The sequence below is a fragment of the Notolepis coatsorum genome (genome assembly GCF_963971535.1).
Source record: "Notolepis coatsorum genome assembly, chromosome: 3".
Taxonomy (NCBI): Eukaryota; Metazoa; Chordata; class Actinopteri; order Aulopiformes; family Paralepididae; genus Notolepis; species Notolepis coatsorum.
In genome coordinates, this window is record NC_140167.1 from 171199460 (window position 1) to 171215944 (window position 16485).

Genomic DNA, 16485 nt, shown 5'->3' on the forward strand with positions numbered 1-16485 from the left:
ATTTAGATGTAAATACATGTAGTGTGGTAGTGAAAGACACAACAACTAGGTTAACCTTCTGTAGTCTGGTAGTGAAAGGTTAACCTTCTGTAGTGTGGTAGTGAAAGGGTTAACCTTCTGTAGTGTGGTAGTGAAAGGTTAACCTTCTGTAGTGTGGTAGTGAAAGGTTAACCTTCTGTAGTGTGGTAGTGAAAGGGTTAACCTTCTGTAGTGTGGTAGTGAAAGGGACCCTGATAATAAACAAGAGACAAAATCAAGTTTCAAGATTTTATTAGCATTTAAAATAACACGAGATAAAAATAGACATGCTAAAGTCAATGTTCAATGTTCTGATGGCCTCTCCAGATGATCACCGTGGTCTTTTTGAACCGCCGCTGGATATTTTGGCTGGTGGTGCCGGGCATGTTACGTCCTGGGCTTCCTCATCACAGAACTCTCTGATCTTGTGGAACAGATAGTGTTGTCTTGCAGAGTCCAGTCCCGGTGGTGGCAGCACAGGAAGTCCATCTATAGGCGGCAGGACACGGACGTCACGGAGCAGCTGGAATCTGGTTTCAGCGCCATCAATAGACATCTTTGCCACAACCACACCAGGTTCCTTGGAATCAAAGCTGCAATAATAAAGTGAAACGTTAGTACAGGGCACATAACAATATCAATGCATTTGTATCATTTACCAATGACATTCTTTGCACTAAAGTGTGAATAATTAATTACAGTAAATACACAACACACAGTGACCACACCCACCTAAAGTGCTGGTACTGCTTGATCTGTGGCAGTGGCTTGAAGTAAGGCCCCAGATGTTCCTGCCAGTTGTAGGACTGCACGATTACAGTGCCATCTTCCTTTCCCACTAGCTGTGGTATGTTGATTCCAGCCACTGAGCTGTCCCTTACGACTGCTGCAATCTCATCAAGAGTGTTCACCTTGGTCTTTCTGAAACGCTGCTTGAGAAGCCCAAAGAAACTGTCCGGGGAAAACTTTGTGTGGCCTACAATCAGCAGGTGGAGATTGACACGATGGTGAAGACCATGTAGCGCTCGCCACGCTAAGTACCACAACATGTACTTGTTCTTGTTTTGGCCACTGCAGTTGTCACAGTGAAGGTCAACATCTGTCTCCCCAAGACCATGGTCTTTGAAGAAGTGGTGCAGGTAGCTTATGACGGCGTTGCTACCTTTGCTGGACTCCATCCCCTCATCCACCAAATAGTTGACTTGCCGTGGAATCGCCTCACAGCAAACACCGAATATGCTGCACTTGCGTGGAGCCAAGAAGTACATGGGCCCTGGTTGAAGGGGGTCTGATGGGTAGTGCACCTGCAATAAATGAATAAGGATTTTAGAAAGAAAAAAAAGGGAGCAATGCAGTAGTTATAACAATTATAACATGATGTTGTGAAAGAGGGCTTGGTATGTAGTCACCTTTTGAGCGTAGTCGAAACTGTAATGCATTGTCAAGGGCTTGCTTGCCGGTGGCACATGACCACCCAGAGAAAGACCATCACCGATCTCCTTGGCGGCTTTAAGCATGCCCTTGTAGGCAGCCCGCTCTGAGGTTACATGCGCCAGATGTTGTTCCTGCTGCTTCAGCTTTGCAGACTTCTCAGCCTCTGGCAGATTGGCACTTTTGAAAATCTGAAAAAAAAAAGTTAAGTAAATGATGATTAATATTAATAATAATAAACTGTATTTGTATAACACTTTTCATACAGAAGTTGCAGTTCAAAGTTCATAACACTGTGATGTTCACTAACCAGATAATTGTTCTTCTGACACACCCAGCAAAGATCAGACATTGGTTTGATTGCTCTGATATGACTCAGTAATTGCCTCCAGAGGGACTTAAATGTGGACAGGCCCACTGCTCGCTGGTCTGAAAGATTAATAAGAACACATGTTAGCACAATGTCATTCATTTTCAAGCTTTGTTTTTATTTGACAAAGACCTATTTGACCTATTTCTTTGACAAAGATTTGCTTACACCTACCAACTGGCATTGCCTTGGTATATAAACGCCACACAGATGCCTTCGTGACGCAAGATGGTAACAGCTGACCGGTAAAGTTCTTTTGGTGTGCCTGGCGTCCAGGGAGGTGAACAGCATGATCTTCTGCATAATTCAACACAAATTGAACTACTTTTTCGATATCTTCATATTTTATGCAATGCTTGTTGTTGTGTGGTGATCGCTTTTTTGTGCGAAGACACATGCCATTTTCTGACATGTGTTTGCTTATTGCAATCAAGCGATCCTTACCTATTCTTGGGAGAGAAGAGGGGGGGGGGGGGGGAGACAGAGAGAGAGATAGTTAGATCATCATCATCACAAGTACCGGTACCTGTCTGTACCACACCCAGTCTACATGATTGTGGAGACAGAGACAGAGAAGTTAGATCATCATCATCATCAATCATCATCATCACAAGTACCGGTACCTGTCTGTACCACACCCAGTCTACATGATTGTGGAGACAGAGAGAGATAGTTAGATCATCATCATCAATCATCATCATCATCACAAGTACCGGTACCTGTCTGTACCACACCCAGTCTACATGATTGTGGAGACAGAGAGAGATAGTTAGATCATCATCATCAATCATCATCATCATCACAAGTACCGGTACCTGTCTGTACCACACCCAGTCTACATGATTGTGGAGACAGAGAGAGATAGTTAGATCATCATCATCAATCATCATCATCACTATAATTAGTTTTAATAAAATGGGGGACCCTGATAATAAACAAGACTAATCAAGTTTCAAGATTTTATTATCATTTAAAAAAAAATAGGCATGATGTACTATATTAGTTTTAAATAGACAATAATAATAACTTACCCGTGGATGAAGAGGAAAGCTTCACGGCAGATTTGTATCGCCCCGAAGAAATAGTTTGTGTAAGCACGTTGTCTTTTTTTGGAAAACGATTTATTTCCGATAGTCCATTCTGACTTTCGACCAAAAGCCTGGAGCTGCGCCATAATAATCAAGTCTTTATGATCCTCTTCGAGAGCCGCTATCTCAAAACGCCTTGTGTAAACTTCATCACGGTCCAATTTTGTGATACATGACCGCCGATTAAGAATGTCATTTTCTTTATCAACCTGGACGCATTTACAAGTAAATCGCAAAAGTCTTTCCATTTGGCGTTCGTGGTTCTCGTCAGATTCAACTTCCACAACGCACATTACGTGTTCTACCTTGTCTCCAAATCCGTTAGGTGTGTTGTCACCATCATCAGATTCTGGCTCTGCCTCGTCTTCAAATCCGTTAGTTTTGTCACCATCACCACCATCACCATCATTTTCTGGCTCTGCCTCGTCTTCAATAGTGTTGTCACCATCATCATCATCTGCCTCTAACTCGTCACAACTGTCTTCTTCTTCTGAACCAGAATCTGAGTTTCTTTTTGGATTTTTCTTCTGCGGAAAGAAATCCGTGATGAATGTTCCTAAAGCGCGTTCGTCTTCAACACAGTGTGCTCCGAAGTGAGCAAACCGGTTTAATGCCTCGGCAAGTGCCCTCGCTGTGGGTTGCTGACTGGGTTCCATGGTGACTGGCAAACATGCACTGCCCTGCTCTCTGTTTAATACTCACCGATCAATGGCATCAACTTAATGACGTCACCGCCTGACCAATAAGCATTTAGATGTAAATACATGTAGTGTGGTAGTGAAAGACACAACAACTAGGTTAACCTTCTGTAGTGTGGTAGTGAAAGGTTAACCTTCTGTAGTGTGGTAGTGACGGATAAAAAAACGGATAAATAGTTTTTTTCACCATATTTCTAATATTTATTTTGGCTAAATACCAATTATAAATATCTCGACGAATTACCTCTGAATATGAATCAAAAAAAAATATTAAAGATTCGCTCACTAGTTCTACCAGAAACGGAGTTGAGGCGAAGCATTACTAAGCTTCTGTAGTGTGGCAGTGAAAGGGTTAACGCGCCCTCATCGCGCCGCAGCGCAGTTTACATCAGGGCCCCCACAATAATGAAAAAGCCGATGAAAAAGCCATTTTTTATCACTCCGTTTCCGTATTAAATTAATTTACTTTTAGCCATTAGGTTGGAAAAAATGCACCCTACCGAAATTCGTTCGCTCATAAAATTCGAACTGTGTTTTAATGGTTTTTAATTAAGTTAAAACACACGTTTTATAAAGGCCGTAAAGGCCTCTTTTTTTTAATCTTTTTTTTAGACACTGCGTTACGTTGCTTATAAATCATCTGAACTTATAACATTAAGATAGTGTATTAATAGTGTGTTATTCTAAAGCTAATGACGTCTGTGTGTTAACACCTATTAAGTACAGTACTTAACCCCTGTGGACAGGCCCCACAGCCCGCGCGTGTAGTTTTTTCTCCTCACTTGGAAGAAAATTTGTGGAACTATTATAACAATAATTACCTCATTTACAAGTTGTATTTAAGTTTGCAACTAAGGGCAAATAAGGGAACACATCAATGACAATTCAAATATGTAAAAAAAATCAAGATATCGATTTTTAGGATTTTCTAAACAGCAAGACATTTTCTTCATTTCAGAGCACCTCCCCCTTTGCGGATCAAATCGGGTTTGGTCACGGCGAGTCACATATCGGTTTTTAGTTTGTGTAATGTAATGTAATATCTGTTTTTAGTTTGTGTAATGTAATGTAATATCTGTTTTTAGTTTGTGTAATGTAATGTAATATCTGTTTTTAGTTTGTGTAATTTAATGTAATATCTGTTTTTAGTTTGTGTAATGTAATGTAATATCTGTTTTTAGTTTGTGTAATGTAATGTAATATCTGTTTTTAGTTTGTGTAATGTAATGTAATATCTGTTTTTAGTTTGTGTAATGCACATAATATGGGAACTTTTATCCATATGCTAGCCCGGCATAGTTCTGACAGCTGTCACTTGTGCTACTGCAAAATAAATGACACACGGCTTTGTGTTGTCAACTTTTCTTTTTTTGCGTTTCTCTATTCCGATGATTACTACAATATAATATATATATATATAAATAACTGTCTTTTACTAGTACCTTACTACTATGTACTATGTTACTATCCATATACTACTACCTACCATGCTAATATGTCTATTATACTATGCACTCAGGGTGTAACACTCAAGTTCAACACTATTTGACGAACAATGCCACTGACCATAAGCTGCCAGAGATGCACATCTCCTGCTGACCAGAAAACCACACACTTTTCTCATAGTACCTATGTTTTCATGAATGAGTAATTGAATAAAAATTAAATAAACATGATTGGAGCATATCTTATATGATATTTCACACAATGAGACAATACATATGTGGAGAACTAGAGTTAGATATGAGAACTGTAAACAACAGTTGATTGTGAAGAACAAACGATGATTGTGAAGAACGTCCTCATCACAAGAAAGGATCTGCATCTCAGCACCAATGTCAACGCCATGCCAAAGACCTGATGGAGGTGTTGCTGAGCAATGGGAATCCCTTTGAGGAGGGCAGTAAAGACCTGGTTACATTAGACCAGTGGAGGCTGCTGACCAAATTTTTAGGTGAAGCACAAATTATTATATTATATTATATATTAAATTATATTTTTAAAACATCCCCCACTGTGTGTCAGTGGTCAGTGGACACAGATGAAAACATATTAACATTAGGTGACAGCGCACCTGACCAGATGAAATCATATTAGGTGACAGCGCACCTGACCAGATGAAATCATATTAGGTGACAGCGCACCTGACCAGATGAAATCATATTAGGTGACAGCGCACCTGATCAGATCAAAACATTTTAGGTGACAGCGCACCTGACCAGATCAAAACATATTAGGTGAAGGTGACAAGGAAGCCACAGACTCATACCCCCCCGACACTCAACTAACCGCCTCGGACAGTCCCTCATACCAGTGGCCATCAGGCTCCACAACAGTGGGCAGCAACTGCTGCCAGACATCGACCTGGGACTTATAGGAACCCAAGGAGGACAACTTACACTACCTTAGGCATACTGCACCTTATGTGGATACTGTGATACTGTGAATAATGAATAATGTATATTTCAGTTAGTTAGATAGTAAATTATAACACTACCTTATGCATACTGCACCTTATGTGACACTGTGAAAATATATTTCAGTTAGTTAGATAGTAAATTATATTGACCTATTTGTTTACACTGCTTGTGTTGTTTTCACTACCTGTACCCCCCCCCCTTCCCCCATGCTGCTATGATGCCTGAATTTCCCCAAGGGGATCAATAAAGGAATATCTTATCTTATCTTAAAAGGAAAGATGAAATTCCCTACCTGGGTTCCATCCTATAGAGGCAAATCATTCCTGTGACAAAATGGGATCCAATGTAATAAAACTAAGTCAACCAACGAACTAGATTCTTGTACCGGATCTCCTCTCTGGTAAACAAGAATACCTTGAAGACTCTCGAGCACTCATTCAAGGGTACTACGACTATGCTTGCACCTCATGGTACCAAAGCACCTCAAAGGCACTAAAAACAAGATTACAAACATCACAAAACAAACTGGTCAGACTACTGCTTGACCTTACTCCTAAAACCCACCTCACCCCTGCCCACTTTGACAACCTAGGATGGCTTAGAGTAGACGACAGAGTACAGCAACTTGCCTGGTCTACAAGATACACTACACCACTAAGATACCCATGTGCATGTCGAAATACTTCCCAAAGGTCAGTGAATACCACGACCACAACACCAGAGGGAGTTCCACAAATCATGTTCAACCCAGATAAAATAATTTAAAAAGTAAAAAAAAGAAAAAAACTTTTTTTTAATAAAAAGAAATAGTCATAACTTAGAAATGAGATTGCATAGGTCTATGAATCGATATCGCGATTCTGTTTTGATTAATTGCCCAGCCCTACAGTGTGTACAGTAAGTTAGCTTGGTGATTATCATTGTGATGTAGGCTAAGCTGGCTAGCTACTGTTAGCATACAAGCTTTTACAAACACTAGCCTACTTACTTTTTCATCCACAACGTTTTTTCTGATCCAGATGCATAAGTCCACTTCTTCATGTTGCTCAGTTGCTGGTTTATACTTCGGTCCTAATGTTGGCGCAAAGTTTAATTTAGCCTGACTTTACTTGTTATAGCTGTACAGCTTACTTCTACTAAACAACAACTAAACTACTTCCTTGCTCTTTCAAACAGTCAAAATGGGTCCATCTGCAGGGTCGGAGGTTAGGTTTAGCTCTGGCCAATCTCAAGTTTCTCAAGTTTCTTTATTAGTTGTCATACAGAAGTACAGAATACTTTTATACAAAATGCTTATTTCTGTTACATTTTGTATAAAAGTATTCTGTACTTCTGTATGACAACTAATAAAGAAACTTGAGAAACTTGAGATTGGCCAGAGCTAAACCTAACCTGCAGATGGACCCGTTTTGCTTTGCAATGCAGCAATCTCTGATTGGATTTGCAAGGCTGCCAATCATATTCAACCTCCATGTATTGGATGGCAAGGGCTGTCAATCATTCAATCCTCCATTCAATGGCAAGAGTTTAACTGCACAGACCGTGCTTAGACGAAGTTAATAGCCTATTTCGATTGGCTGTTATTTATTATTTATATAACATTGGGTCACACCTGTGAAGTTTTCTTCACGAATAATTACTGCAGTCATTACTGCAGTGCAGGCCTGCTCAGAGCTGTCAATTTCGGCCATTTTTTAAAAAGAAAAAATTCACTGGCATTTTTTTTACAGAGGAAAACTTTTCTAATAAAAAAATATAAAATAATAATAATTAAAAAAATAAATTTTGTATATATATATAAATAAAATAAATTTATATATATATGTAAATGAATAATAATTATGAATTATGAGTGAATTTGTGTTTCACGTGTTGTCATAGAGAAACCTCCACTGCATTAGACAATAAGGTGTGTGAGTCTGCGGCTGCTGCCGTATCTGTCCATCAACTCGAGTCTACGGGACAAGAGCAGTACAACAATTTCAGGAAGAGTGCTTGAATCAAATGACAGACTTCTGACAGCACCGATCAAGCGAAATAACTTACTGTTGTTCCATGAGAAGAAAACACAGAATAAGACAGCAAATAAGCTGAGAATGCAGCACTTCAAACATCATGCAGAGCTCTATGGGAAAGCTTTTATTGTGCTAGACATACACGTCAAGTAGAGATATTTCTGTTGACGAGGAGTTAGTTGCGCCAGGTGTAACAAGACATTCTCTCATTCCTGTCAAATAAGTTGTTAACAGATGGACAGTTCCCAGATGACAAGGATATCTACATCACTGCAGGTGATCAAGTCCACCATGTTGGAAACAGTCCACCAATGGATCAATGCAACCATGAAGAAGCTGACACTCGTGTCCTATAATACATCTCCTCCACGCCCTCCAAACATCATCACTTGGGAGGGTGCATACTGGAGATACAGATGTTTGTCGTAATCCTTCTGACTAATTTCCATCACATCAAGCCACTAACAGATACACACCCACTCAGGGACGTGCACAGGACTTTAGAGGGGCAGGTGCTCAAAGGCTGAAAAGGGCACTATACCTGTCTGTGTTTTAACCGAGCGCACGTAGCCCGATTTTTAAGGGCCCTTATCGGGCGGGGGGCCCCTTTTTATGCTTTTTGGGGGTTTTTGGTGATCAAATATTGAATATTGAAATATAATAATCAGTGCAGGGGCTCACTTATCCTTGAAAGACACTTTTATCACTGACTTAAAAGGCCCATACATCTCCATAAATGTTCAGGGGGGAGGGAATAAGTGCTTACCCTACAGACCCCAAGAAGTGCTGTATTTTCTGTATTGTTTAATATAAATGCATTTTTTATTCCAATCCCGATTTGTATTTTGAGATTCCCAAATCCCATCGGACTTGACTTCTTCGTGTCCCTCAGTGAGTATAATACCAGCATTCAACTGTATGGGCCACAGCGGTTTCTATCATCATCATCATCACCACCCACGCTATGCATAAAATATATAGGTCCGCGGAGAGGCACGCTGAGGAGGCCGTGCAAACTGCAATGGAATATGGGGCATCTCGCTCTCTTTACCTAATATTTTGATTCTATCCTGACATTTTTCAGTTGGAAGGGCAGTCTATATGCGTAACGAAAAAAAATATAATATTTTTTTTCAAAAAGGGCACTTTTTTTACAAGGCTTAAAAAGGCAGGTGCTCAAGCACCCCTTGGACTCTATGTGTGCACGTGCCTGCTTCATACAGTAAAAAAAAGAAAAAGAAAGACCAAACACTATACAAAATAACCAATATACAAAACGAAAGTACAAAATGCAAAAATGAGGTAGAGATGTAGGCTAGTGCAAATCTTTTAGTAATACATTTATAAAATATGGTGTGTTAAAAAGTTAATGTTAATGGTGAGAGTTTAAAGTGAGTGTGGATGTATGTGCAGTGAATGTAGAATAGATAGGTTAGTGTTGCATAGAGTCCACATTGAGCATCCTGACGGCCTGGGGATAGAAGCTTTTTTTGAGTCTCCCTGTACCGGCCATGACATTCCGGTAGCGCTTGCCTGACCGCAGCAGTGCAAAGAGGTGCAGTTGTTTGGGTGTCTATAGAGTCTTTGACTATTCTCTATTAGCCTTGGCCCTGCGACGCCTGGTGTAAATGTCCCGCAGAGCGGGAAGCCCACCTCCACCAGTGCAGAGATCCCTAAGTATCCAGCCCTATTAGACGAGCTATCACTTTAGTGCTGGCTGGTTTCTCCTGGGCCCTCTACTGCAGGTGCCAAAGGAAACAGACGGGATGTGTATTTATCAAAGCCGAGCCCTTTCTTGTCGTAACAACGGAGTTACAGTTCTCTGCCGTGCCTCGACTACAGAGACACACAACAAAGTCATTGTTGCCGTGTTATTAGATGGTTTTTCCACACATACACACACACATGTAATTAGGCGATGCTTAGCACAATGGCCGGTGCCTGTCAGCGTTACGGCTCTCTGCGTGCGCTATGAATGAATGGAGGTGTCTGTCTGGGCGGGAAGGGAGGAGAAGAAAGGGAAGGAGCGGGAGGAGGAGGGAAAGCCTAATTGCAGGCTGTGTCGTGATACAGGAGCTGAGGAATGTGTCAGAGAAGCACATCTCTGATCTCTGGCGGCTGAGCGAATGTGTCGGAGAATCTCTGATCTCTGGCTGAGCATTACGACCGTCGACAGACACGGAGAGAGAGCCGACCATACAAGGGAAGACGGTCGACGTGCCGGGCGGGCGGGCCGGGATGAAGTCATCCCCCAGCAGGCTTCAAATTAGGGGATGTGTGGGGGTGTTACGAGATCACACACTGCACATTATGGTGCCTCCTCCTCTGTTGGAGCGCGGTAGGCCCTTCCAGAAGACGGAGTCAGTGGGGTTCGACATGTTGTCCCTTTGTCTTCAAACTAGCACTTATTGTATGCTAGTAACGCAGGGTTTCCCGCAGCCTTGGGAGCGGAGCTCCCTGTGGGGAGCCTGGATGAAATTGGGGTTTTGTTTCGGTTGATTTGGATCCCAATTAGCTGCTGCTGCAGGACCACAAACATTCTAATCAGATCAGAATGATAGTGACCATATGATTGCAATGACATTTGAGTTGAAATAACCGCTGAAAGTCCACTGTGACAGCCTTACCGGCCTATAAGATTAGATTAGATCCAAATGTATTGTCATTTTATACAACGGCATGCAAATTTCTCGATTCTGATTGGCTGAAACAGTCCATTTACACGTCTTTATTGGCAACAATCCACGGTCCTGGGCTCAGGACCCGCCCACAACCGAATCACATAATCACTCCGCCGGCTCACTCCGGGAGAATGTTGATAGCGCCAGAATGTTGATAGCGCCATAACGACTAAATATGAAGCGATTCTGTCAAGGGGAATGTGTTAGTCCTTTAAACAATGTTGGATGATGTAATTGATGGGTCTTGAGTCAATCTAGAACAAAAGAAAAATCGCGGATTGATTGATTGATTAATTGATTGATTTAAATTTCTACTTCCTTCCCACTGACTGCAGCGTTCACTCTCACACTGTCCGACGCTGGCGTACCCACAAACACACACACACACACACACACACACACACACACACACACGCACACACACACACACACACTCCTGTCTGCAACAGCGGGGGAGTCAGACTGAGAGAGAAGCAGCGCTGTTTTAAGTGAGCATGGTCTATTGAATTGATTGATTGGTTGATTGCTAATTTTATTACTGTACCCCTGGTTTCCAACTGGTTAAGTTTAGGCTAAAAGAAAGAAATAAAAAAATAGGGCGAAGAAAACGTTTTTTTTCCTATAGGGCAAAGAAAACTTTTTAATTTGTTTTACCTACTTTATATAGAAGCATCTAAGAATGAAGTTCTATGGAAAGTAGGTCTGCATTCCCTTAACAATTGTGTGTATTGAGCCGTACTGTATTGTACCCATTCTGCATCTGGTAATAAAATTTTCAATCAATCATTCCAATAATACACAGTTGGATGTGTTAGTTGGTTGGATGCACTTCAAGCTGCTTCCACATGAGGCAACTTCTCTCAATCATTCCAATAATACACAGTTGGATGTGTTAGTTTGGTTGGATGCACTTCAAGCTGCTTCCACATGGAGGCAACTTGTCTTTTTTGTAGTTGTGGGAACTACTTTTTCTGGCGGATGGTTTTTTCAATAAATCTTCGATTAATGTGTGTTTATTGTATAGAAATAAGGTTGGATGAATCTGGCAGTTGTATAAAAGCTTTACACCACTTGCAGTCGTGATTTGTGAACAATAAACCATGCCTAGGGGGGTCTAACGACCACCCCTAGGCATGGTTTATTGTTCACAAACCACTCCTGCGCGTGATGTAATGCTTAAATACAGCACAACAGTACAACAAAAATAAGTTTGGCATCCAACCAGAGTGCAAATGTAACAGTAAAGTGCAACAGTAATATACAATGTACAAGTGATTAAACTGGGTATACAATATATAAATTAGTACTACTGAGTAATAGTGCTAATCAGATGTATGTACAGAGTTGTAGTATTAATATGTACAGTGATACAGGTATAAAGACACTATGGTAGTGGCCAGCAGCATAACTAGTAAGTGTAGGTAAGGGATAATGTATAGATAGAGTACATACATACAGTATATATAATATACATATCTACAGAAATGTCAAAAGGATTATATGTACAGACGGATGTGGATAGATATGTATAGGGTAAGAATAAATGTATACAGTATACAGCATTATTGGAAATGCTATCATACAGAGTAATATGGGTTACATGCAGGTGTATAAGTAGGTATATACAAACATAATAATCAGACCAAAATGATAGTAAGGATATGATTGCAATAACATTTGAGTTGAAATAACGGGCTGCACAAAATCCGCTGTGACGGCCATGCAGCCTATGATGACTAGTTCTCAGGAGCAGCCGGATTTTCCTGTTTCCCTGAGAAATGGAAGGTTGCACAAGTGTTTTTGTTACTCACCTAATGTTCACAGGTCAGCTGGACCCACGACATTATTGGGATTTTAAAACACAACAATCACTCAATAGATGTTAACTGTATCCCAATCTAGACAGCATATATAGTTAATATTGGCTATTTATTTATCAATAAAAGTGCTCTTTTTTTGTGTGATCAAATATGAGGACTGTAAAGAAAAAAAAGATTCCATTATAATCAAGACATGAATGGAATAAATCACGTTTATCTTGAAAAATATGAATGCAACTAGGTGGAGGCAGACAGTGAAGGAACACAGTGAACCTTTTTGTTTCATTTTGACCATATGTACGTGTTTCCACCTACAATTTACACACTTCCTGGTCCAGTGAACCTGAACACCATGTACTGTATGTAATATAACTGTGTAGGAGGTGCACATGGAGCACTCAATGTGTTCTTTTCTTCACAGAAAATTAGCCAAGGCCAATGAGGTAAAAAATATAATGTATAATTTCTCTTTAGTAAACATTGAGAACAGGTCCCACAGACCTGAACACAAAGGGTTAATATTAGTGCTGTCAGGCAATTAAAAAAATGTATCTAATTAATTACAGGATTTGTAATTAATTAATCTAATTAATCGCATAACCATTTTATGCCTGATATTCTATATTATATAATCATATTTCAAATAGCATGTGTCCGGATGGCAGAATTCAGTACTGTATCTACAAAACCTTCTGTTTAATAAATCTTCCATTTATTAATTTGCTTAGATTTTTCAGGTCTGGTAAATTTTTGCATGGTGTTTGTTATTCACAGTCAAAGATAAATAAAAAATGTATTGATATTCTCATTTGGTTCATTACAATTTACTCAAGCCTAGTAACAGACACAGTATTTCTGACACTGATACATTCCCTGAGATCCATAGATGTCCCTAGAATCAGATACCAAGAACGTGCAAGTGGATCATATTAAAAAAAAGTCTGTAAATGTGTATTCTACATTCTTATGGAATGAATGAGATAAAAAAAAAGTATTTAAATGTTTTTATTTTATTTAGCTTTTATTAATTTTGAGTACATTTTCATAACGCGATAATTAGCTGTGTAATTAATTAATCTAATTAATGCGATAAACTGACAGCCCTAGTTAATATACTTCCTCCTTTAGTAAACAGTGAGAACAGGTCCCACATACCTGAACTGCGTAGCACAGCGGAACAACAACACAATCATCAAATTTGCTGATGACACAGTAGTGGTGGGCCTGATCTCTGCCAACGACGAGAGGGCCTACCTGGAAGAGGTAGAGAATCTGTCACAGTGGTGTCAGGAGAACTGCCTCTCCCTGAACGTCAGCAAAACAAAAGAGATGATTGTGGACTTCAGGAGGTCGGGGGTCAAGGACTACAGCCCCCTCAGCATCGACGGGGCACCGGTTGAGAGAGTGAACAGTTTCAAGTACCTCGGAGCCCACATATCCGAGGATTTGACATGGACCACACACATTGACAGTGTTGTGAAGAAGGCACGACAACGCCTCTACTTCCTCAGGCGCCTAAGGAAGTTCCAAGTCAGTCAGAAGATCCTTAGGAACTTCTACTCATGTACAATAGAGAGCATCCTGACTGGCAACATCACCTCCTGGTTTGGGAATAGCACTGCACAAGACCGTAGCAGACTACAAAGAGTGACACGTTCAGCCGAACGCACAATTGGAGGGGGGCTTTCCACCCTCCAGAACATTTACAACAAGCGGTGCAGGGGGAAGGCTAAGAGAATTATTAAGGACTCGAGCCACCCAAACAACTGCCTCTTTGAACTGCTGCGGTCAGGCAAGCGATACCGGAGTCTTAAGGCGAGCACAGAAAGACTCAGAAGAAGCTTCTATCCCCAGGCCATCAGGCTGCTAAACGAACAATAAACACTATGCAACAACCATCAAATGCACACAGCACACACACCCACACACCCACACGCACACACTCACTTAAACAAACAACACACTGCAGCACGCACTCTCCACACGTTAGATCACACAAACACACTTTATATTTATTGATAAAGGATTTGCACTACAACTCGTACACCTACTGTAAATTGTACCTAAATTGCACCTCATCCCATTTCTGCCTTGCACTATATAGTATTGTATATTAGTACACCGCATAGTATTGTATATTATATGGTAACTCAGTTACGTCTATTCTGCATCAAACATTGTACATATGCCTATACTGAACACTGTGACCTCATTTTTTTTTTACTTCTAATTTACATGCTATACTATGTTATTCTATTTCATACTTATCTTGTCTTGCACAGTCTCTGGAGCGTAACAGTAAGAAGCATTTTGTATAAAAGTATTCTGTACTTCTGTATGACAACTATTAAAGAAACTTGAAACTTGAACTTGAAACTTGAAACACAAGGGGTTAATATACTTCCTCCTTTAGTAAACAGTGAGAACAGGTCCCACAGACCTGAACACAAAGGGTTAATATACTTCCTCCTGTAGTAAACAGTGAGAACAGGTCCCACATACCTGAACACAAAGGGTTAATATACTTCCTCCTGTAGTAAACAGTGAGAACAGGTCCCACAGACTTGAACACAAAGGGTTGTCTGTGTTCTGGTTGTAGTTTCTGTGTTCTGGTTGTAGTTTATGTGTTCTGGTTGTAGTGTCTGTGTTCTGGTTGTAGTGTCTGTGTTCTGGTTGTAGTGTCTGTGTTCTGGTTGTAGTTTCTGTGTTCTGGTTGTAGTGTATGTGTTCTGGTTGTAGTGTCTGTGTTCTGGTTGTAGTGTCTGTGTTCTGGTTGTAGTGTCTGTGTTCTGGTTGTAGTGTCTGTGTTCTGGTTGTAGTTGATGTGTTCTGGTTGTAGTGTCTTTGTTCTGGTTGTAGTGTCTTTGTTCTGGTTGTAGTGTCTTTGTTCTGGTTGTAGTGTCTGTGTTCTGGTTGTAGTGTCTGTGTTCTGGTTGTAGTGTCTGTGTTCTGGTTGTAGTGTCTGTGTTCTGGTTGTAGTGTCTTTGTTCTGGTCGTAGTGTCTTTGTTCTGGTTGTAGTGTCTGTGTTCTGGTTGTAGTGTCTGTGTTCTGGTTGTAGTGTCTGTGTTCTGGTTGTAGTGTCTGTGTTCTGGTTGTAGTTTCTGTGTTCTGGTTGTAGTGTCTGTGTTCTGGTTGTAGTGTCTGTGTTCTGGTTGTAGTGTCTTTGTTCTGGTTGTAGTGTCTGTGTTCTGGTTGTAGTGTCTGTGTTCTGGTTGTAGTGTCTGTGTTCTGGTTGTAGTGTCTTTGTTCTGGTTGTAGTGTCTTTGTTCTGGTTGTAGTTTATTTTCTGGTTGTAGTGTCTGTGTTCTGGTTGTAGTGTCTGTGTTCTGGTTGTAGTGTCTGTGTTCTGGTTGTAGTGTCTTTGTTCTGGTTGTAGTGTCTGTGTTCTGGTTGTAGTGTCTGTGTTCTGGTTGTAGTGTCTGTGTTCTGGTTGTAGTGTCTTTGTTCTGGTTGTAGTGTCTGTGTTCTGGTTGTAGTGTCTGTGTTCTGGTTGTAGTGTCTTTGTTCTGGTTGTAGTGTGTGTGTGTGTGTGTGTGTGTGTGTGTGTGTGTGTGTGTGTGTGTTTGTGTGTGTGTGTGTGTGTGTGTGTGTGTGTGTGTGTGTGTGTGCGGGCGTGTGTGTGTGTGTGTGTGTGTGTGTGTGTGTACACCTGGGCATGGATTTCTGTGAAGTTCAGTTCTCTGTGAAGAGTTCTGTGTTCTGGTTGTAGTGTCTGTGGTCTGGTTGTAGTGTCTGTGTTCTGGTTGTAGTGTCTGTGGTCTGGTTGTAGTGTCTGTGTTCTGGTTGTAGTGTCTGTGTTCTGGTTGTAGTGTCTGTGTTCTGGTTGTCGTGTTTGTGTTCTGATTGTAGTTCCTGTGTCCTGGTTGTAGTTTATGTGTTCTGGTTGTAGTGTCTGTGTTCTGGTTGTAGTGTCTTTGTTCTGGTTGTAGTGTCTGTGTTCTGG

General features: G+C 40.8%; 1 long non-coding RNA gene across 1 annotated transcript; it reads right to left on the reverse strand.

Moving 5' to 3' along the window:
• Positions 1–1090: 1090 nt before the first annotated feature.
• LOC311224546 lies at positions 1091–2112 on the reverse strand. Its single transcript, XR_014619451.1, has 4 exons — positions 1994–2112; positions 1760–1878; positions 1428–1640; positions 1091–1322 (listed from the first exon to the last, which is right to left on the reverse strand). It is a non-coding gene; the product is annotated as an uncharacterized lncRNA (long non-coding RNA).
• Positions 2113–16485: the final 14373 nt, after the last annotated feature.